Genomic DNA, 24,956 nt, shown 5'->3' on the forward strand with positions numbered 1-24,956 from the left:
GTCCCAATCTATATATTTCTGCTTTTTTTATATATTAGAATGACCCTTAATTCAAGAAATACACCATGCTTTTCTGAGATTGGCCCATTGGTCAGCTTATCCATTAAGTCATGAGAACATTGACACCAAAATCTTCCATGTGCTCCATGCTAACACTTTAGCATTCAGTGTGCTGAGGGATAGTCGGCCACTAGCATTATCCAAATTAAGGACACTGACGTTTTAGTAATAAAATAGTTGTTAGTGTTTATTATTGCCTTCATAAATTTTAGAAATAAAATATAATTAACTCAGTATAGACTACTTGATGTAGCCAGGTTTATATTTTAAGTGAACAACCACGTTCATCCACTGCACAGTGATTTTTAGCAGTACACAATTTTCCATCGCCCCCCAAACTTCACCTCCTATGGAAACAGAGACAGTAGTCCCTGGTATTTCAAAACAGTACATTATTATGTATCATTTTGTGTAAATTTCACCAATCTCCTACACAACATTGCCAGACTTAGCCGCATATCATTTAACATTACTTAGCATTTAGCTTTAAAGCTTCTATAAGTTCTCATTTTCTCACTTTTGAGATAATGCTAGTCTACTATCACTCTACATAGTGTATGCTAAAGTGTTAGCATGTAGTCTACTGTCACTCAACATAGTGTATACTAACTGTTAGCATGGAGCCTACTATCACTCAACATTGTGTATGCTAACTGTTAGCATGGAGCCTACTATCACTCAACATTGTGTATGCTAAAGTGTTAGCATGTAGTCTGCTGTCACTCAACATAGTGTATACTAACTGTTAGCATGGAGCCTACTATCACTCAACATTGTGTATGCTAAAGTGTTAGCATGTAGTCTGCTGTCACTCAACATAGTGTATGCTAAACTGCATGGAGCCTACTATCACTCAACATAGTGTATGCTAAAGTGTTAGCATGTAGTCTACTGTCACTCAACATGGTGTATGCTAACTGTTAGCATGGAGCCTACTATCACTCAACATTGTGTATGCTAAAGTGTTAGCATGTAGTCTACTGTCACTCAACAGTGTATGCTAAACTGCATGGAGCCTACTATCACTCAACATTGTGTAGTGTTAGCATGTAGTCTACTGTCACTCAACATAGTTTATGCTAAAGTGTTAGCATGTAGTCTACTGTCACTCAACATAGTTTATTCTAAAGTGTTAGCATGGAGCCTACTATCACTCTACATAGTGTGCTACAGACTTGATGTATTCCTTTAAGGGTGACATTTAAATTGTTGAGGCCCAGGGTGTGCAGATTTTTTCATATGGTCTATAGTCTTGAATCGGCCTTCTGTATCACATTAGGCTGCCAGTATAGCACAGGATCATGATACAGACTGAGAGGCATAATTAGCTCCATGTAATGAGTCTGAAATGGCAGATTATTTATCCTGCTAAACTTGTTCCCTGAATCTGAATCTGTCAGTGCCACTCAATTAAATGGAGCATGTTTCACAGGGATTTCTTGCACCTATTAACAAGCAACCAAACACACACACACACACACAATTTGACAAAAACAGCTCTATTAGTTCTTCAGTGAATACATGTGCATATCAACACTGCTCACTGCAGGTAAACACTGTAAGACAAATATACAAACACTTACATACAAAAAACACATGCATACGTGTGTGCACACTCACACACACACGTCCCCTGTTGTTTATGGTACATGCTATTAACACAGTGCAGAGCAGGTGTAAACACTCACTCACTCTGTCTCTGTCACACACACACAGACACACATACACAGCCTCAGCTCGATTCAGTGAGCTGAGAACATTTCCATGCATAATGAGGCCTGGTCACATCTGAATAATTGATAGGAGAAAATGGATTTGGGAATCCATTGTAATTTCTCCTCTGAGCAAAATAACCACCTTCCCAAAACAAGACACTGCTGAAAAATTTATACCGGGGGAGAGAGTGCCAGGGGATGGAGGGATGGTGTGTGTTTGAGAAAGAGAGAGAGAGAGAGAGAGAGAGTCAACATAGTTTAGTGTTAATTAAATCAATATTCAGATTTACCTGAAGCGCCCCAATGTTGCCCTTCATGCTTCCTGCCCTCCTCTCTCTCTCTCTCTCTGTCTTGTCCCCTTACCCCGATCCTCTCCCTCTTTCTTCCTTTCTTCATTGTCTTCCTCATTGTCTTTCTCTTCATTACCCCCTCCGCCCCTCTCCCCATTCTCAAACCTTCCTTCCTTCTTCCCTCTCTCTGATCCTCTGCCTGTGCTCTCCGTAGTGCAGTTATAATCCGGTTAATGAATACAGCAGTTATAGATCCACAGAGCCCTGCCAGGTGCCTACGGGGTACAGCAAACTCTGTGGCATGGGTTTTTGAAGGCCAATACCGATGTTAATATTTTGTGCCGATGTTCAGTCTATTTAAATTTGACAATTTCCATGCCAAAATATTCCAAAAATGTTAAAATATTCAGTTCCCCCCCCAAGAATTGTATTCTTGTCAGGATGAAAAAGCCTCTGGAACAGCATTTAGACCATCATGGGATATTAAAACTCTGCATTGAAATCCAGGATAATACCAACAATAAAATATTAGAAGCATGCTCTGAAGATAGAGGGGCATGCATCATACGGTTCATAATGGATTCAATTTTTAATGAAAGGTCAATATCAGCCTGATGTATTGGTCAAACCCTGCAGTGAGCATTAATGTGAAAGTAGCCAAAGCTGGACACACACATTTTGATATGAAATTTCATATTTAGCTCCTCAAAGATGCATGATTTCACGTCACTTGCCTTTCGGCAGGAAAGTCTTCAAAGAATTCACAGTAAAAGACTGGACACACATCAAAGGGTGTGTGTCCACATTTGGTTACAAAATTATAAATTATTAACATTTACAGTCCGTTTATAGCAGACAAATATTTAAAAAGGCAATGTAAAATGTAATGCATGTTTTGGATGGGAATATACAAGTGGGAGATGAGTGTGCCTTGCTAGCATTTTTCCATTGAGAGCCTCTGCTGTATGATTTTTCCTTTGATTTCACTAGTAGTAGTAGTAGTAGTACTAGTAGTGGTATTAATAGTAGCAGTAGTAATAGTAGTGACAGTAGTAATAGTAGTGATAGTAGTAGCAGTAATAGTAGTAGTAGTAGTAGTAGTAGTAGTAGTAGAGTGACAGTAGTAGTAGTAACAGTATCAATAGTAATAGTAGTAGTAGTAGTAGTAGAGTGAAAGTAGTAGTAGTAACAGTAGTGATAGTAGTAATAGTAGTAGCAGTAATAGTAGTGACAGTAGTAATAGTAGTGATAGTAGTAGTAGCAGTAATAGTAGTGATAGTAGTATAGTAGTAGTAGTAGAGTGACGTAGTAGTAGTAACAGTATCAATAATAGTAGTAGTAGAGTGATAGTAGTAGTAGTAGTAACAGTATCAATAGTAGTAGTAGTAGTAGTAATAGTATCAGTAGAAGTAGATGTAATAGTATCAATAGTAGTAGTAGTAGTAGTATAATATTTGGGTGTATGTCAAAAACACGTGTGATTCGTCTCCCAGATGTTGCATCTGCATATTTTGTCGCCTGCTGGATGAATTTCTTGACTGACAAGCTGCAGTCTTGTCTATCAAGTGTTTGCCAGCCTGAAGCAGTGAGGTTTCCCACCTGTCATCCAGCAGGCTGCCGGCTACGGTTAGATGGCTCGCATCACGTTCATTACACAGTTACATATTCAACATTTTGCAGAGGTCTTCAAACGTCCGCGCCAGGAACCGAAATGAATGCCTGTCCAGTGCCAAACACAGGTAAATCTTCCCCTCTGTTAGTCAAATTCAGAGGGGCACCTGCTATATAGTTGGTAACTGTCTATGAGAAAAACATATATGAACACCTCAGCTGAATCAAACAAAATCACCCAGTTATTTATCTAACTTTGTCCACAGAGAAGTACTGTATTCTCTTTTTAACTGTACTGTTTGAGGGGTTTATTACCATAAACATAAATGTGATGGAGTCCTTGCACAGTGTCAATGTGAATGTAAGTACTAACTTTGAGTACCTGCTTTCATATGCTCAGAAGAAGGCTGGATTAACTGAAACACATTGGAGTTTCACATAATGTGCAGCATAAATAAACAATAGTGCTGCGTAAGTAATTCATCATTTTTCGCTGTGTGATGTGCTACCTGCTTCTCTTTGAGCATGCCTTTGGTTTGGTTTTTTCTTTTTTTTGTGAAGCACTCCTCATTGAAGACAACGTTTTTGTTGAAGCACCCTTTCTTCCTCTTCTATCATCAAGAAACACCTTTTGTTGCTGTTCCATTGAAGGTAAATAGAAGACGGACGGTGGATTCGTGGGATGTTCGTTTGAGGTTTTACAACCGAATGAGCTCTATTTCACAGTGGTGCTAGCAATTCTCAAGCAGAAAATGTACCCACATCTCATGAATGTCAGACCGGGCACTGCTGCAGTGTTGGTAAAACCTTTTTTGCATACATCAATAGAGAGAATGTGGCCATTTGTCCCATGATGACAACATTGGCTGTCTTTGATTCTTGCGTCAGGATAGTAGGCTCTAACTTTAGCATACACTATGTTGAGTGACAGTAGGCTCCATGCTAACACTTTAGCATACACTATGTTGAGTGACAGTATAGACTCCATGCTAACACTTTAGCATACACTATGTTGAGTGACAGTATAGGCTCCATGCCAACACTTTAGCATACACTATGTTGAGTGACAGTAGGCTCCATGCTAACACTTTAGCATACACTATGTTGAGTGATAGTAGGCCACTATCTCAAAAGTGAGAAAATGAGAACATGTAGCAGTTCAAAAGCTAAATGCTAAGTAGTCTTGATATGTGTTTAAGTGGCAGTTTTGTGTGGGAGGTGGGTCAAATTTCCACAAAACTACCCCAGTGGGTAAATTCACCTTAGAATACAGTTCAGATGTTGTCTCTAGGGTCTTGGACAGTGTTTATTTGAATGTAAAAGCTTCAATAAACATTCTATGAGTCCACCAGTTCAATCTCCAATTCACTGTTACTGGAGCAACTCTAGGTTTTGTCTCTTGAATACGACCCTTGATGACAAAGTTTAGCCTCAAATTGTGAAGTAGTAATTAAGTTAAGTTGAAAATTAATAGCCACATACATACAAGAATGAAGTAATTTGAGTATGCAACACAAATAAATATCATCTTATTTGCCTCCCACTCTGCCTTTTCCCTGTGCTTTTCTGATTTGAGTAATCCGGACACACCATGTCCAATCATACAGACAGTTAATGAAAACTGGGACATGGCACTTACCAGTCCAACTGCGGTTAAAGTGGATGGCAAAGTGGAATGTAGATGAGGGCAGTGAATCCAGCCCTCCTGTGTGGACTCCAATTTCAATTTGGCATAACAGAACGGCACACCAACATTCCCCCTATCATCCCCGGCATCATCACGGACTGGGACAAGCCCTTGCCAATAAATGTTAACCTCCGACCCACATCACTGGTGCTTCAGTGTGCAGAAACAGATTCCCTTTTCCGGTCTGTTCCAGATTCGAGCCGGTGACCCTTTCAATCACGCGCTCATTTCTGCTCGACGACTCAAGTCCCTTTAATTATGTAAAAGAAAGTGACAGAGGGAGACAGAGTGGGAGAGAAAGCGAGCGAGCCGGACCTCAAGACAGGGCTCGATATGCCCGGGAACCATGTTTAAATAAACATCAGAGAGAGCGAGAGAAGGTGAGAGCCGTGCAGCGTCACACATAGGGAATATTCAGCTAAGCCAAGTCATACATTATTCCTCCTGGCTTCTAGCGTAGCCAGATGTCGATGGATATGCTAGAAGCCCGGTTCCACTCCGGCTGTGACTGTGTATGGGGTCTGGTGGTGGGTGTTAATGACAATCTCTGCCTTTTCCTCTCCTTCTCGTCTGCCTCTCTGCCGCTCCTCGCTTTTCTGAACATGACCGCATGGGGTCCGAGGCAGCCTGACAGAGAGAGACAGAGGGAGAAAGATGGAAAGAGTTAGCTTCTGACAGCATGAGGTCTGGACATGGATGTTAATGATCACCTGCATGTCCTCCTCTCTTCTCAGCTCTCTCCGTCTTTCTCTGCGTGCGTGTGTTTTTTTGGGGGGGGTTTTTGGCGCCTGTCTGTCCAATTTCATTCTGAATGCGACCGAATGAGGTTCGGGGTTAAATACTAACGATGTTCTCCATCCCCTCCCGTCTGTCCGTCTCTCTTTACTTCTTTGTCTTTCAAGCCTACTGATTGTCCTGTTCCATTTTGAATGCAGCTGCATGGGGTCTGAGGCTGGACATTAATGACCATCCCCTCCTCGTCCTCCTCTCTTTTTTGTCTAGCCTCCCCGTCCAAAGCCTTTCTTTATGTGTCCGTCTGGGGTCTGGACATTAATGACTGACTCATTAGTCTGTGAACCACCTGAGAGAGTGAGGGGGCTATCACGCTCAAAAATGGTAGATGGGTAAAGGAGATAAGTCCACTGAGTTCACACAATTAATCTGCAAGATATTAGTGTTGTTTATTTTGTCTCCATCTTTGGTGCTAAGCGCTCATTGCTGTCCTGTTTCTGCACTGCTCTTCCCAGAGATCACCTGTCAATCACACAGTGTGGGCGGTTTGATCCTGCTAACTACCCAGTTCTTCTTTGTTTTATTCCAAACAAGCCACTGCTGCTGAAAACGTAGAAGGTCCCATATGGTCTAGCAGTCAGGATTCCTGGTTTTCACCCAGGTGGCCTGGGTTCAACTCCCAGTATGGGAAGACCTACCACACATCAAGATGTAAATCAAGGTGTTTCCATGTTCACATTACAATACACGGCTTCCAACTTTCTCATCAACTTTTTGACTCCATCAGGTCTTCGTCAGGACCACTTCATGTCCAAAGGGCAAGTTTCCAATTTAGTCCTAATGTGTCGTCTTCTTAAACGAACTTGAATTAAAAGCACATGGTATTTAAAGGCAAGGCATGAAGCAGAACAGCAGAAAGCTGTGTTCCACCATACCAGTGGGAAGGAGGAAAGAAAGAAGCCAAGCCACGTAAATATTCATGACCGTGGGGAAGGGCCTAAAGGTGACTGTGTGCCACGCTCGGTCAAGTCAGTCGTCGGACCAAAACATGATGACCATACATATACATCGGGGAGAATCATAAATATTAAATCGATGAGTTTCCCAGGTTTAGATTCTCCTCTGAGCTTGCTACTAGGAAGCTGGCTGGTTTCCCAAGTTGTGGATACAATGGAGCTAGTTTGAGGACATCCAGCCTTAATGGTGACTATGACCTTTCACCTTTTGTTGTTGAAAAATTGCAAACAAGGCTTTGTGATTGTACATGAAAACATCCTACACCTTCCCCACTATAATACTGATCACAAAGGAGTCATAAACCAGTGTTAATTTTGTCAACGAAAATTTTGACGATAAGTATTTGTTGACGTCATTTTATTTCACGACTAAATTGTAACGCCAACGCAAATGAAAAAAATATTGACAACAAAAATGACGACGAAATCTCTGTTCATTATGCCCTGATGAGTAAAGACGAGACAAAATAGTTGGCTCTGTTTGGGCGGACAACCTCAAAGCATTGGTTTTCCTTTTTAACCAATCATTCATCTGCAAGTCAAATTCTCACTGCCCCGGGTGAGCGAGCGACAGAGAGAGAGAGCGAGAAACAGAGAGAGAGTGAGAGACAGAGAGAGAGCGAGCAAGATATATAGAGAGAGAACGAGAGACAGAGAGAGAGTGAGAGACAGAAAGAGAGCGAGAGAGAGAGCGCGCAGAGCAATTAGGAGCTGAGCGAATCAATGCGCTACACGCAGTTCTACATTTTTTTTTAGGCATTCATTTTTATATGATATATGAAAGAAGTACGGTAAGTCAGTAACACATTCCCAGCCTAGATGACTAAACACATAGTTCAAGGTATGCTTACTTCTCATTGGAATTTTTTACAGCCAGGAGAAATATCCTTCAGCAAAATCCATTACAGTATCATGAAACTGTCTGAGAAAATTATGACTAAAACATTGACTAAAATTAGACTAAAATGAAAACTGACTAAAATTAGACTAAAATTAAAACTGAGTTCCACTGACTAAATCTTGACTAAAAAGACTAAAATGTGACTTTAAACCAACTACAATTTTTCAGTAAGCGGCTAAGGCTAAAACTAAATTTAAAAATGAATGTCAAAATTAACACTGTCATAAACTCAGATGAATCACCACAAAATTAAGTTTCATTTCTTAGCTCAGATCCCACTGGTCCTGAATTATCCAGTCTCAATTATCCCACTTCATGAGTTCATGAAGAGTACCTGTATGTGCGAAAACCTCAAGTGTCTTCGGGGAAATTAACGTCGCTGCACCGGAAAGAAACCGAGTCCTTTTCGAGGAGAAGCCTAATATGAGCCACCTGTCTAAATGGCTGCTCCGATTAGAGCCACGAGTATCACTCTAAAGATTTATAGGTTTTACATTTTGCATGCGAGCTTCAACCTCGAAAACAGCGTTGGTTCCAGCTCCTTAGAAACCAGTCTAACCAGTCCTGCATGACACAACAGAAACAGCACAGAAACCACTTTAACAAGCTCTCTAATATGATAATCTGGGTCTAAGGTCTAATAGAAACAGTCTAACCACTTCTGCAAGATGCGGCTCTGGGCCACCTTGTATCCCACTGTGCTTCAAATTAAAATTTGACTACACCTATGTAGTAGTTTCCAAGTCCATTTTGAATTAACAATTTAATTAGGCCTGGCTGCTTACTTTGAGCAACAATTAATGTCTGCCTAGGGGCTCTATGATATTGAATAAAGGCAAAAGGGATAATTTCCCAATGCGTTCATATTTATACAAGCCATTAAATGAATTTAGGTGACAGTAGTGGCCTGTGTCTCCTCTGCGGTCTCTTCTCACTAACCTTCAGAGAAAGAGAGAGAGAGAGAGAGTAGTGGTGGTGAGACGGGCAAGAGGAAGAGGGGGGAGAGAGAGAGAGGGATGATTAACTACTTTGAACTTTAACTGGTCATGTGTGCTTAGCATACTGTATATCCTATCCTTTCTGCTAATAAGGCTCCTGTCCCGCTTTGCTCTCGCTCTCCCTGTGTGTGTGTGTGTGTGTGTGTGTTTTCGCTGACACATTTGTGAAACTGTTTTAAGAAAGAAAAAACGCTGTGCGGATGATCAATAGCACACTGGCCTTATATATGATGGTGTATTGCCAGAAGACGGAAGGCAAAATGCTAACAGTGATTCAAGTTGTGTTCACACAGTGTTCACTTCCACCCCGTCTGTTGACCCTGGTCATTCATTATCGCCCGCTTTTACATGTGGCTCAAGGCTGTGGGCCGGCTGCATATTTATTTTGTATGGATAAAAACACAAAACAGCTCAAACCCTGTCCCTGGATAAAGCCATACAGATCCAATTAATGATACTGACCATGATACATCTCACCTTTTCTTCTCTCTTTTTCAGCATTGGTTACAGCAACAGTAATGTTACTTTTTTCCAGTTACTGCAATGTAATAAATTGCTTACTTTGGTTAACACGCTCTCTAAATATCATATTAAAGATGAGTTTTCCAAAAGCTATATCCCCGATTTGCTTTTGTCAGAATTGGTCGCCATCGAGCCTCAAAGCAGGAAAAGCTTCTCTGGGTGGAAATATTCTCACTACTTTGATTTTATCCAGCAAAAAAGGACGGCAGGAACATTATACGTAAACACTATTCGGTTTCCCTAATGATTCACACAGAAGCGCACAGCAGAGTTAACTGAGTTTTCCCGATTTTTTTGAAGGTAAGAGAGGATGCAATTACAAGTTTCGGGAGTGTAATGGAAAAGTATTATAGCAAGAAGTGTAAAGATTACTTGCATTATATGAGGGAAAAAATGCAAGCAGTCCTCACATTTTCAAAATGGATCCATGCGCACACAAGCACTGTGCTACACACACACACACACACACACACACACACACACACACAAACAGGCCCTAGTTGTGTTCCCAAGCCCACCCACTATATCCAATTAGTGTCAGTGTCTGCTTTGGTCTGGCTGCATTACAACATGGGCCTCTGCTGCTGCGATCCTATTGGTCCCACTGAGCTAGACACAATCCATCAATTCACCAACTGTAACTGAAATTGATTGCGAATACTTCCGCCAGCGCCTCTCTCGACACCGTGTACAATCTAATCTGGCGGAGAGGCTTTTATTTTGTCTTAAAACACCTCCGCTTTAGCGCCTTTTTAATAACAAACAGACAAAAGTAAGGGGATGCGATGTTGGTGGAGAGATCTAGGAGAGCTTGTGTGGGGAAAACCAGGGAGGTGGGAGTTGTCATTCCGACTCACACGGCTTTGTCACATTCCTCCCCCTCTTCCTTGTTTGCGGTAGACAACTCCGGGGAAAACGGAGAGAAAGTGACGCACATTAGACTCGAGAGAGAGATTCAGAGAGTTTCGGTCAGAAATAGAGTGGAGAGACAGAACGGCATGACAACTCTACCTGTCATTCCAGTATCTCTCTCTCTCTCTCTCTCTCTCTCTCTCTTTTCTTACACTTTCTTGCCTTTGTCTCTCCTCTTTCTCTCAACCCTTCTCGCTCCCAGACAGCCATATTGTGATTGGGAACATGAGGTGTTCACATTTTGGTGGCATGTATTAGATGGCAAACCAGATGTTCATTGTTTACAATAGGAAACAGATGGTAAACTCTGCCAAGACATAAAGTTGAATTTTCCCAACTTTTGCCTTTTACCATGTCAGTCAGGATGAACCGGATGTTGAAAAATGGATGTAGCCACATGGGTTTGTTCACCTGCTCTTCTTGCCTCATCTTGCAATAAGATAGCAAAAACTTTTGGGAACACTTAACTTTACAATGGCCTCATTCCAGTGTATTAACCTGTGTCTGAACTCATGGGAAAGAATTGCAAGTACGCAATATTACTGTGTAGGTACTTGATTGAAATTTCCCTTATACATAATAGAGTTTAACAACACTGTTTTAATGAAGCTAGACATCCTGCAATACCTACTGGTATGGCTTTAGGCCCACAGTACGGAAGCAGCAGAAGTTACACAGACAAGCTGTAGTGGATGGAGCCTGATTGAGATTAATAGATGGATAGGTGAAGCTCAGTCCATCTATTTACAAGGCAGGACTAAGCAGGAAACTGTTAAGGGTGGAGTACACACCAAACAACGTATGTTTAGGTCACTGATGAACAAGTGTTACATCCATCTGTTTCTTTTCTACCTTCATGGTGTTAATTATATTGACATTTACACATTTCACTTTACCCATCATCAACAGTGGCTAGAACTGATACCTTTTCTAATGCTAACATAAAGAAAGACGTTGGCCAGTTAGCAATACCCTGCAAGAACTTACGTGGCCCCTATGGATCTGTCCAGAAAGAGTGTCCAGAAAGTGTGGAATCACATGGAAATCACTCACTCCTTCACAAAACGTGCTCAATAAGACCGTCCGGACAAGTCTCATATTTGAATCGACAGCTGGGCAGGTGTCAGTAATCCACTGCTGCTGATGGTGCTGCTTCTGGATTTCCACAGAATAAACTTCATCCTCCAGGTAGCCCCGGAACGCAAAAATCAAGAGGATTCACATCGGAGGATCTGGGAAATCACACCTCGAGGGTGTCCGAAAAGTCTGGGATCATGGGGAGAAGTAACACCATGTATTTTGTCTGTGAAGGACCGAAAGATTTCCCTATGATTCCTTTCCAGACACCCTGCATTTTGGTTGGTAGCTCAAGGCTCTTTTCTGTGGCAGACAGAAGTCACAGCGTCTGGACGTTGACAGAGACTGAATGATAGATGGAGCTACCTGTCTGTCTGTCTGCCTACGTGTCTTTCTGCCCGTCCTGCACACTGCTCGGTTGGCGCAACGCTGAGAAGCTACAGTGGACGGACTTTGATGGAAGTTGATGGAGGAAAAATGACAGTGAATGATGGTTCGGGCCGATAGGGAGGGGTCTCCGGGTTGATAGAATGATTGAAAAACAGAGGGAGAGCGCGGCAGACAGAAAGAGAAGGGGATTGATGGAAAATGATCGATGGACGGGACACCCGACGTGAAAACGCTCTCTTAAGGTGAAAACAAAGAGCGGTGAAGCTGTCTGATAGCCAGGACACTTTTTCTCGATCATATCTCTCCCAGAATGAACCCTTCACTTGTCCAAATCTATCCGTCAGACAGACACAATGAAATAATTCAGGTATTCTCGAAGCTTCGGTTGTAATAAGCCTTCGGAATTAGCCTTGTGTGTCCACCTTGGATGTTCATGGAATATATTTGCAGCGGATTGTACATTCAAGTCTATCTACAATGCAAATTTAAACTATCCTTCCTGACACACATCAGGCAAATGCAGACAGATCTACTAGTCATCAGTCCCAAAGAATCACTAATCCCGTCTAACCGTAGGATTGGAGCAGTGTGTAATCACACCTCAAAGTACTGCAAAATACCTCACTGACGGCTGACTCATATCTCTTGACACCTGGATCTCAAGTATTTCCCAAGGTTTGCCTACTTCCATCTCCACATTATAGCTACAGTCACAGTTACAGTAGTTACAGTTACTCCTATCCAGAGTGATTTATGAGGGCAACTCACTGGAAGGGTCAAATTCACCCAGAAAACAGATGCAGCAAGTATTCTTGTGTCCTTAGAACGATGATGTATGGCAGAGCAGCTCTAAGAAATAAGAGCGAGGCGGGAAATGAAGAGATTATTTTCTTTCTTTCTGTCATTACAGGATCCTGAAAATAGATTCAAGCCTTTGTCAGATCCAGACACGACGACTGTAATGCACTTTCATCTCGCTGCACCGAAACCCAACCTCAGTAATCGGCAAGATGAGAGTGTATTACATTAGCCCAGACTGGATCTGATGAAAGGCTTGAATCTAGACCGGACTACTGTAATACACTTTCATCTTGCTGCACCGACACCAACCTCAGCGATTGGCAACCTCATCCAGAACCTTCCAGCTAGATTCGAGGCTGGAAGCAGAAGGTGGGAGCACGTCGCCTCGCCGGCTGCCTGTGGGGTTTACAGCGCATCTTAAAATCCGTACGGCAAGTCATTACATGGACTTGCACTCTAATACCTAACCAATTTACTTCAACTTTACACCCAGCCCCAGTGAGGCCGGGCTCTTAACTGTCCCTGTCATTTCCGAAATGTGAGCAGGTGGTAGGTCGTTTCATTTTATGGAAACAGTCTGCCTTGCCATGTTAGGGAATTAGACGCAGTTTCTATTTTTAAAAAGAGAGCCAAAACCTATTTCCACAGTGTGTCCTGTACCTGACCCATGCTTACACCCACACGCACATCAAGCCCCTGCTTCTTGCCCTGCTTCATGGTCATTTAAGTCGCAGTGGGTGTGAGTGTATGCTGTCTGTCTGCTATTAACACCCACACTGTTTAACTAGGCTATTAAACACCAATGATGCTGTGCATGTGTGTGTGTGTGTGCATAAGTGTGTGGAGAGAGAGTAAGGAGAGAAATGGACTGGACAATACACAAACAATGCTCCCTCAATTAGCTTGTCTCATTAGCTATGTTAAACACGGCTAGGTTTCGAATGGTCTGCGTCTCCATTTATTAGCCAGGGAGCCACAAAACAGCACGATTAGAAAATAATGAACACGTCTTGGCCACTGAAATTAGCATTTAGTTTCAGTGTTAGAGTGACAGAGCAGAAAACAAACAGCAGACAACTGACACTTTCCTCGTTATTCTTCTGCAAATCATTTTTTGGGGGAGGCGAATTACAGTGGAACCGATAAATTTTATACTGCAAATCATTAAAATTGAATACTGCGCATAACTTCTCCGTGATGTAAAGGAAATGAACCCGTGACAGGCCGTGATTTTAAAGCAGCTAAGAGACAAAGTGGAATTAAATCACTGTAGAGTACTGCGTCGAGTGGCTTATTGCTTTTATCAACTGGAAAAAACCCCCCAAAAAGAACAGGTACGAGTGGTGATTTCCGGTTAGCCCCTTAGCCTACTATTTAAATTAACTGTTAAACAGTCACAGGTGTGTATTTACTGGGTATTTTACAACAGTGTCCAACATGTCTCAGCCAATCAGAACTGGGGAATGGAACTATGTTTCATGATGTTCTATTTAGAATCAAGCTGTGCGGTTTTGTCAGAAATCTTCAAACAACCAAGCTACTCTGGAGGTTCACTGGAGAATTGGTTGTGTGTAAAAACAATGACTAAATAACTGTTGAAAAAGAGAAATATCTGAAAAAGACACAAACTATGGGTGCAGGTCCACAACTAAAAGTGAATGGGTAGATTTGTTTTTAAATTCAGTTAATGGCTTGTTTCCAGTCTAGCCTACTCATAGATATTATTTGCTTAGAGTTGTACCTTGAGAATATAGCTCAGCTAACCTGAACAAACTGTTGGTTTTGGCTTTGTTAGCTAGCTAGCTAGCTAGCCAATAAGCGGACTTACTAATGTTAATGTTAACAAATGCAACTACTACTGAGCTAACATTAGCTATTGTGCATTAGCAAGATGGTTAGCTGACCAGATAGGGTTATGGTTAGCTAGCTAACAAACAAGTTGGCATTATTTAAACTCAAAAGATGGATAAAATGATCAGTTCTCAGTTAATAACAGCACATAAATCAACCATGTCTGTGTTGAGACAGCTGAGTGTTAAGTTCAGAAATAAAATGAGCTGTTCTCAACTGTTATCGGCAAGAGTTGTGGACCTATAACATGGCTTCCAGGGGGCACATTACAACACTTTAACATGCTCAATAACTGTTAACCATCTACGTCGGAGTGTTATAGCCAGCTTTGGGCAGGTTTTGCAGGATTGTAAAGACAGTGCCAGGTGCAGGCTATGAGCCAGAGAGGCCACGTCAAGACTAAACCAGACAACAGAGGGGTTAGCAAAATAGGTGAAAGAAAGAATGCAAAGGAAGAGGAGAGGTTAACAGAGGAGATTAGAGCTGTAGAGCAGATGAGGCGAGAAAAGAAGAGGAAATGGATCTGAGGGAGCAATTAGAAAAGATGGGAAGATAGAAGAGGAGGAAAAACGATGGGACGATATGACAAGAGAAGAGAGGAGACAAGGAAAAAGTAGATTGTAGAAAGGATGAGAAAAGACAAGAGAGGAAGAGAGGATGAAATGAGTAGAAAACAAGATAGATGAAAGAAAAGAGGAGGGTGGAGCGGAAGAGAGGGAAAGAGGAGGGCTAAACGAACGCTATCCATCTCAGCTCCTGTCCAGCTGCTTAGGAGGGACTGCAGTATCTAACACACACACACACACACACACACACACACACACACACACACAGCAGACAGCCTATTCTGCCGATGGCTGACACAGATACTGCAATGCAGAGAGAGGGAGGAGAGGGAGCGAGCGAGCAAAGAGAGAAAGGCAAAGAAGGAGAGAGAGGGGAGGAAAAGACGGGATAAGAGAAAAGTGGAAGGGAGGGAAGGGGGAAAAAGAATGAAGAAGAAAGGAGGAGTGAGGAAGAGCAGGACAGGGCAGACGAGGAGTCGGATGAGAGGGCGGTAAAACGAGAGGGATGGAGGAGAGGAGCGGAAGGAGGAAGATGAGAATGAAAAGCCAGGGAGAGAACGAGGGAGGGGCTGACACATGAGGAGAGAGAGGGATGGACGGAGGGAGGGAGGGAGGGAGGTAGAGAGAGGTTTAGGTTTGGGTGTGTTTGTCGAGAGGGAGTAGGGATGCTGGCCTAGTGCAAATGTGTGCTCAGTTAGGCTAATTCAAAAGCATCAGATGGGTTTATGGGAAATGTAGTTCCTAATTTTGAGGAACACTAGCACTAACAATACCGCTGGTGTGAGATAGAGGCCACCAGTCGTCTCCACCGTGGTCTCTCTTGTTGACAGTATTATACACAAAGGTATCACAATTAGACTGTGATTATGTTGATGTTTAAAAATGCTACGCACAGCACCTTTAATTCAACAGCATCAAAGCCACCCAGACAGTGCAGTTAGTCACTGGCAACAACAAGCTCCGAGGCAGACAGATAGTGGAGCGTGCCACTTTAACCAAATCACAGCTCATGTCGGCCTTTCATCTACCACTCATCCTCTCTCTCTCTCTCTCTCTCTCTCTGTCTCTTTGCCTGTCGCTCATTAGCTCGCTCTGCCTCGTTCTCTCTCTCTCACACACACACACACACCTACACACATGTCTTTCCAGTATAAAGGATGATTTACAGTTGATCCAATTCAAACTATTTATTCACGTCCTTTCTACCTCTCTCTCTCTCTCTCTCTCTCGGTGGATCAATAGATAGATATATCAGCTTTCTAGCTGCTATATGATGGACAATCATCTGATGATGGACCAAAGTAGGCTACATCACTTTACAATGCTACCATCCCCACTTTAACTGTGTGTGTATGTGTTGTGGTTTTGCATGTGGGTGTGGCTGTCTGGATGTGTGGATTTCTGTGTGTAGCTCCTAGTGTGTGTGAGCATGAGAAAGACTGTGTATGTGTGTTTGTGTGTTCCTGCATTGTGCGTGTGTGTGCATCTGTGTCTGAGTACTCGTATACATTTGTGTACGTGTGTGTGTGTGTGTAGGCCAGTATTGATCTCTAGCCTCATAGGAAGTGTTCTTACATTGATCCATAACTTTGATTGATGCCTTCCTCTATCTACTGTTGATGTAGTGAAAGTGTGTGTGTGCATGCGTGTGTGTGTGTGTGCGTTTGCATGCACATATTAGCTTGTACATGCATTTATGTGAGTGTGTGTGCATCATCTCAGGTTCTATGATCACTCTACCACTGATGGTGTGACTGTGTGTGTCTGTGTTTGTGTGTGTGTGTGTGTGTGTGCGCGCGTGTGCATATGAGTGTATGCATGTGTGTATGTGTGTGAGTCTCATAGAGATGAGTTATGAGCTACAATTTTCTTATGACAGAGGGGGGAAAAAAGATAAAATTCTCCAGAACTGAATAAGAGATACAGTAATAACCACCTTCTAAAGCTATAATAAACATTTTGAGACAATACAGATGGGAAATTTTATCACTTACGACCAACAGTATTTTTCCTTCTACTTTTATTGTGGTGCAAAGCCTCCCTGCAGCTTTATAGAAAGCTAAACACTCCACTCAATAACTCTAGTACAAGAAGAACACTTTATGGAAATTTTCTGAGTCAGAAGTGTGTATGTGTGTGTGTGTGTGTGAGTGAACTCTGTTCATGAGTTCATTTATGACTGATCTGTCTCAGTTTTGGAACTCCCTCTTCCGTTAATAAATCATTTAGTAGCATCAACAAAGTATTCCCAAAACTGTATCATCAAAATCTACTCAAAGAATTTCGAGTTTTGGAAAAGAAAAACACTTCTAAAGCTGATTATACATGGACAATATTTTGAGGCAATGCAAAATTTTACCTAAAAAAACTGATTCTGACTTGTTCTGACCGTTAGTTTTGCAATAAGCTAAGGAGTGTGAAAAACTAAAAGCTTAATATTTAATAACTACTCTGAACGCAGATGTACGGAAGAGGATTAGGGCCACATGTGAAAAATTGATTTGAGTTCTGAGTTTAAAGTCAGAATTCTGAGAATAAAGTCAGAATTCTGACTTTAAACTCAGAACTTATATTATATCGGCTTCTGAATCTTGTCATGTAGCTAGTCCAGTCATACGTTTACATGAAAATTATTATCTTAAACATTAACAAGGATATTTCATAGGCTATTATTCTGCCTGGTTTCTTTCTTGAGAGCATATAATATTCTCTTGATTGGTATTTCAGTTGTTTTAATCTGATGATGGACCGTTTTATGAGTGTGTATGTGTATTAATGTGTTTTTAACCCTTTGGCTTGCGGTAGTTGGGTAGTGATGAGAGAAATCACATACAGTGCAGTGAGAAAATATTTACCCCCTTTGTGATATTTTACAATGTTGCTCATTTATTTCCACATTTAATGTCTTTCGTTATTAAAGCAGAGAATCCCACTATAGACAAAATAACTTCCCATTGGCACTGCATCACCTTGTTGCCATTACACAGGATATGCTATAGTGTTTTCATATCATGCATAAATGTGTTTTTAATTGGAGTTGGAGTCCTTTCCTTTCACAGTGGGCCTACATTATATCTATTCATAGTTTAGATAGAGTTCTGTGTTGCAGTACTGCTATTACTACTACTACTACTACTACTACTACTGCTACTGCCACACCAAGGATGGAAGTAAAGAATATGTATCCCCTTTCTTTCTCTCATTCTCCAGCCACAGCAGTAAGCAGCAGCCCTCCTCCTCCGCTACTTCTTCCTCCCTGGTGCCAGTGAGTCAGGTCGGTTGTCGGTCAGTGGTCGGCCTGCCCCGGTCAGACTCCAGCCTGCCCCCCAGCCCCCAGCAGGACGTCCTCCGACTGCCCCGCAATGACGACTCCATTAGGATGCCCTCAGACAGTGACCACAGACGCACACTGGGCACAGGGCAACAGACGCTCATGTTAAGCCACGCACAGTCACTGCTCTGCAATCCTGCCTATTACTACCTTTATGCACACACAGATCCATATTATAATGATACAATGGTAGACTTGATTTAGTGTGATTGATTGTGATCTCTAAATACGCTTTAACATGATTCTGCCCAGTAGCCAACCTCTCTACCATCTGTTACATGAAAAACGCCATGCAGTATATATTCCTTACGAGTTGGAAAGTTGAAAGTCATCATAAAGAAACAAGTAGCAAGGTGGTTAAGGTGTTAAAACCATTTTTAAAAAAAATGAAAATGACCAGTAAAACGCCAAAAAAAAAAAAACAGGAAACCTCAGATCCTGCTCTATCCATGAAGAACTACAAAGATACTGAACTCCTACTGTTCAAAGCCCACCTTTAGACCTTCATGGGCAGCAGGCTGCCCATGAAGAAACACAAATGACCCTGACGTGATTTGAACACGCAACCTTCTGATCTGGAGTCAGACGCGCTACCGTTGCGCCACAGAGTCTGTTCTGCATCACTAATCAGCTGAGATAAACCAAACAGCTGACAAAAATGCTGAAATACATAATATTCATCATGTGTCATGAATAGGGCTGGGCGATATGGTTGAAATCAATATCATGATAATCATAAGGATTTTTCTCGATATCAATATATATCATGATATGGTTCATGTATACAAAATAACGTTAAATAATCAAATTAATGTTCATCTCATTGAACCGAATGGTAATGTTAGGTGTGGTGTCAAACAAAACAGAAATATTCAAATAATATTCCTACCATACCTCATTTTATCTGAGTTTTTAAGTAAAATTTGCTTGCCATCATCAATTTAGACAGAAAAAATGTGTGCCACGATATTAAAATATTTTCATATCATCACGATATGATTCCACTGAAAGACGATAAACGATAATATTGAATTGTCGCCCAGCCCTAGTCATGAGTATGCATTTTAAGCACAGGTAACCTCAGTGGAAAAGTGAATTCAAGTGTGGCCGAGTGCATATAGTGCTGCATCTATGAAGTTGTACATACAGTGTTATACATACATAGTTCTGACCCTTAAGAACCACAAAGTTACATGCATGCTTCATTTTAAGAGTCCTAAAGTTCCACATACAGTGAGCTGCCAAAGGAGAAGCACAAATGTTGACCCTGACGTGATTTGAACACGCAACCTTCTGATCTGGAGTCAGACGCGCTACCGTTGCGCCACAGAGTCTGTTCTGCATCACTGACAGGTTCACTAATCAGCTGAGACAAACCAAACATCTGGCAAAAATGAAGATAAACCTTATGAATACATTTGTTAGATTTAAGATATCAGTGTTATGTTGGTAGAATTTAACTGTCCAGGGATTCAGAAGTGGCTTTTGAGTCTTTGAGCTCAGAAAATGCTTTGATTTTAATGAGCTTGATTTGTGGCACAAAGCACTGACTTGGCTTTCATCATATAGTACATTGCATACTGCAGATTATGACTACCCATGGAGCATATATTTATATACAGGAAAGTTGTATGCATCAATATGAAGAAACAAGTAGCGAACCAAATGAACCAAATGAAAATGGCCAGTAAAACATCAAAGAATACATCAATGAGAAAGACAGGAATTGTTTTTTTCAAGTCTAGAGAAGCTCCTAGAAACACGTGCAGTACCACATCAGTACCGGAGCCCCGGACGCTGAGCTCCAGTGCGGCCATGGAGGACCTGGAGTCGGCCCTGCAGTCCCTGGAGGTCCAGATGGAGGGAGAGAGCAGCTTTGCATCTGAGATGTACTGGATACATGAAATGAAATACAGCATGTATCCATTTTGGAAAAACTAAGTGACTTGATATTCATTGCTCAGAGTTAAAAAAAAACAAAAAACAATTCCCTTAGATTGAAACTGTTTTTGTTTGTAACATGAGGTTGAAATATATTGAGTAATTTAATATGGAGGGAATGGAACATGATCCAAAAAAGAATTACATCTTTGTAGCTCAAAACAACAAGACTGGCTTTATGAAATGTATTATAAATAGGGCTGGGAAAATTAACATGCCATTAATTTTTTGTAGACAGTAACTTGATAACTCATCTTCTGCTGCCCTACACACTTTAAACAGTAGGTAACGTTATTACCTTGTGGTATTGAAGTAATGTTAGTGGACCTGTACAGGATCTGTGCTTGTTCTCCCACAGCAGCATGAAGAGGCATTTTCAGGTCAGGCAAGTAGTCAGTCTGTCATCTACACTTTCCTTAATAGGCCTCTAGAGGGCGCCGTGGGCCTGGACAGGATCTGTGCTTGTTTCACCTGTTTCCACTGCAAATCTACGTAAATAATTTCCTTAAATAGGTTGTGTTGGAAGGCTTTCTGCTGAAATAGCACTCTGCATGAATATAAAGGTGAAGCACAGAGTCAGGCAGGAAATACAAAAATAAATAAATAGAGAAAAATGAAATACAGCGTTTATTTAAAAAAATGAAAAGGGACACAAAAGTCCACATATTTGAAAAGGAAGAAAACTGGCAAAGTTGCTGTGAACAGGAGTATGAATGAATTGCAGAGAGAGAGAGAGAGAGAGAGAGAGAGAGAGAGAGAGAGAGAGAGAGAGAGAGAGAGAGAGCAGACAGTACTCTTCATCTGCTGAATCTAACCCTGAAATCATGGTTCTGATATGACAGACTAACTACTGTATGTACAAAATACCGTCCCAGGTCTGTCTACTCTGCTGTATCAGGCTACAGCTCAGTGTCCTTGGCAATGTCAGCTATTGCATTGCATGTCAAGAAGCCCGTATATAATCAATAAGCTGCCAGCAGGCTATCATTTACATGCAGCATGTCAAAGTGTGACTGCCGGCTTCCTGGTCTAGATACAGTAGAATCGGTTAATGGCTGATGGTTGTCCGATACAGTTTACATTGGCTTTTGGCCTTGAAGTGGGGGTAAATCCTAATAGAGGGGAAAAGAGATAATAAGGGCTAGATAGTATTTAACTATTCTATTCTATTGTAGTCTAGCCTAGTTGAGTCTTGTCTAGTGTATTTATCCAGCATTCAGTCTATAATATAGAGCAGGGGTGTAAAACTCCCAATTCAATCTAAATGCTGGACCAAAATCATTGCATAATAACCTAAAAAAAAAAAAAAAGTGTGAAGTATAGGTATATTCTGAAAACGTTCGCAATGAATGGATCGTCCATTTGCAAACAGATGATTGACAGCCTGAAATGTCTTAAGAAAATAAGGGCAATTTCAACAATATCATGTCTATTTTTTTCCATATTCCATACAACAATTAGCGGACAAGTCTCGGCTACAGTAGTCTAGTAGCGCTTATTACAACTGATTGCAAGGATAATGACCGTATTCTCTGTTCAGTAACATAAGGAAAACACCTCGGAACATGTTTTCACATAAGCTTATCTCAGCTATCATATATCAAACAAATTACCTAGTCTACTGTCTGTGATTATTACAGTTGGCGGCAACTGTCCAATTCATCTCTATACTCATGAGAATTGTTTACCATTTAATTATGAATAGAGAAAACATGAAACAGGCTACTCACCATTTAACTTGTGCCTGAAACTTGGCACCTCTTAGCCTCCATAAGTGCATCAAAATTAAGTGTCAAATCCTGAGCACTTGCCAATTTCATTATGTCATTTAAGTGCTTGTGTGTGAGCCTGGAAAACAGTTTTGGTTGGGTTTTTTTTGGCTGATGTTCTTACAGAGCAAGCTCACAAAGGTAAGTAGTCCGAAACAGCTGGACAAGAAAAAGAGATACCTGAAAAGTTTGTTGTGGTGAGGGTATGGATCTATTTAGTGTTCAGTGTAAGTAAAAGTGATTCGTGTGACTAGGTAGACTTGTTTCCAAATGTAGGTTACTGTGACACAGTAAACTGTCTTGTCTGTTTGGAGTAGAGCCCTAGTCTCTACTCCAAAACACTCTGAGTTGTATCTTGAGAAGAGTCAGCTCAGTTAACCTGAACAAACTGTTTTTGCCGTTGTTACTTAGGGGACTGCCCATTGTTCCGACGGCCCATTATTCCAAAACCCCAATAGTCCGAAAAATGTTCACCCATTGGACCGAAAGCCCATTTGTTCGACAGCCCGTTATCCCGGAGGTGGTTGGGTTGAGGCATGGTGTCACTGAGGTTAGGGTTAGAGCAAGCTTACGGTCAAGGCTGTCAGAAGCCACGGTTGTGGATGGAGCCAGGCATAAAGTTTTCAGACTATTGGGGTTTTGTAATAATGGGCCTTCGGAACGATGGCATGGCACCGTTACTTAGCTAGCCCAACTAGCCTACTTTAGCAAAGCAACCATTGTTGATGTTAACATACAACTACTAGCCCCTACTAATGCTAGCTTCTACTAGATATGTTACTGAGTAAATCAGATGTGTTTACAGCACATGAGATAGTTAGCTGATAGGCTAGGCTACTATGGTTAGCTAGCTAACCAGCTGACAACCACAAAATTGATCAGATGTATCGGTGGCGGAATGATCTTAACTAGCTCTGATAAAACATCAATTCAAGAAATGTGCACGGGCCTCAATCTTCTGAGGAACAATGTTGGCAAAATTAGTTACATTACATCATGCACAAATCTAATGACAGTAGTTTTAGTTAGTATAGTTTGCTTGTTCATCGAGGCAATGAGTCATAGCTCCAACAAGTCAACAATAATGCTAAACTCAGTGTTACAGTTAAGCAGTGAACAACACAGAAGTCACAGAGTCACACTATCCACACTTTCCATTCAATTTTTACGAATTATGATAGAAAAGCTGAATGGAAACGGAAATTAGCTGGTGCATGAGAATATTACCAAGTGAATTTCTTTGTTTTCCTCTTCGGATGAAAGCGTGAAAGAACAATAACAGCTTGCCCCCAACTTGTCACAGTTTTAATAGAGACAACTCTATCAAAAACTTGATTTAAGTGACTGAATTTATTAAGCAATTTCTCCAACTCATACACTTACGCCCTAACACACATCTCCTGGCACACCATAGCTGGGTCAAAAAGGCAGCAATTAGCTATTTCACAGACCATAAGCTTAATTAGAACAGAGAATAGGGACATGAACACGGTAACACACACACTCGTGCTGTCGTGCAGATACGCATAAAAACACACCAGACACACATACGAAAACGGTGAACAGATGTTGGCTGGAAACGCACTGAGAGAAGAGAGAGTGAAAAACACTGGATTAGAGAGAGCGAGAGAGAGAAAGAGAGAGATGATGTATAAAAAAGTTGCAGACGTTGGACGCAGGAAGTCGCAAGGCCAACCCAGACATTAATGAGGCTCCGTGCTAATTGAGGCTGGTAATTAATCGGGCCTGCGCTAAATAATCCAGCTTGGTCCTCTAATTCAATCGGACAGAATATTAGCTTCGCGGACACAAACACACACTCGCACGTAGTGAAAGGCACAAACACACATGTATTCCCGTGGACATCAAGCATACAGGCAGTCACGCACAAACAATTAATTTGAGAATCAGCTAAGGACCAAGAGGTTCTTTCAAAGTAGCTGTTGGACACACGATTGTACCACAAAATTAAAGGTTCGACGTGTAGCACTTTTAAACATCAATTATCAAATTAACTATAACACTGTGTTGTAAGTACCATAAACAAATGAGACCATGGTTGAGACGATTGGTAGCCTCTATCTCATGCCAACGGTATTGTTAATGCTACTTTAGCTCTGTTGGCTCCTGAAGAACAGCGCCCTCTTCCTGTTTTGTGCCGTAAAGCAATCCGGCAGATTTCCCGCCAAATCTGACCGGAAGGCACACGATGTAAAATGCAGAGTAGAGGCCAGTAGAAGCTGACGATCTTCTCAGCAGTTGTCGTTTGTTTACAGTTATTGCATTAATGTCGCAAAGTTAATGTGGTAAAGATTTATTGAAGTTAAAATGCAACATGCAGCACCTTTAAACAACATACGGTATTAGCTGCTACACCACAGAAGCGTTTTAGATTTCTATTGAAGGAATTTTACGGTCAGTATAGGCAGGCTGATGCTTTTAGCAATTACTAAAATATCATGTTAAAACTTCCTGCAAAATAAAGTGAGCTCAACAAACACACAGCTGATGCTTTAGCTCCATCTATACTCCATCCATACAGTTTCTACTTTAATGTATACTTTGTATACATATTAAAGTATGTATAATTTGAAAGCATTTTTGCCATTTTTGAGTCAAAGATCCACAGCACTATTTGTACATGGCCCTCCCATTTGAGGGTGCTAAGAGTATTAAGACAGAGTGAGATTATATTCAATAGTGATCATTAAAATTAAAATTTTGTCAAAAAATGTCTGTCACAATCCAGCCTCCATGACACCTGCTGGTGTGGGTGTGTTTTTGTC

General features: G+C 41.4%; 3 non-coding genes across 3 annotated transcripts; 1 reads left to right on the forward strand and 2 right to left on the reverse strand.

The window, feature by feature from the left end:
- Positions 1-6,714: 6,714 nt before the first annotated feature.
- On the forward strand, positions 6,715-6,786 carry trnae-uuc (transfer RNA glutamic acid (anticodon UUC)). The gene has a single exon. It is a non-coding gene; the product is annotated as a tRNA-Glu (tRNA).
- Positions 6,787-18,999: 12,213 nt separating this feature from the next.
- On the reverse strand, positions 19,000-19,071 carry trnaw-cca (transfer RNA tryptophan (anticodon CCA)). The gene has a single exon. It is a non-coding gene; the product is annotated as a tRNA-Trp (tRNA).
- A 651-nt stretch (positions 19,072-19,722) lies between these two features.
- Positions 19,723-19,794, reverse strand: trnaw-cca (transfer RNA tryptophan (anticodon CCA)). Its single transcript has one exon. It is a non-coding gene; the product is annotated as a tRNA-Trp (tRNA).
- Positions 19,795-24,956: the final 5,162 nt, after the last annotated feature.

The sequence above is a fragment of the Centroberyx affinis genome, unplaced genomic scaffold (assembly GCF_046629955.1).
Source record: "Centroberyx affinis isolate AG114_WGS23_722 - 3 ecotype Tasmania unplaced genomic scaffold, CSIRO-AGI_Caff_v1 ptg000587l_1, whole genome shotgun sequence".
NCBI classification, from domain to species: Eukaryota; Metazoa; Chordata; class Actinopteri; order Beryciformes; family Berycidae; genus Centroberyx; species Centroberyx affinis.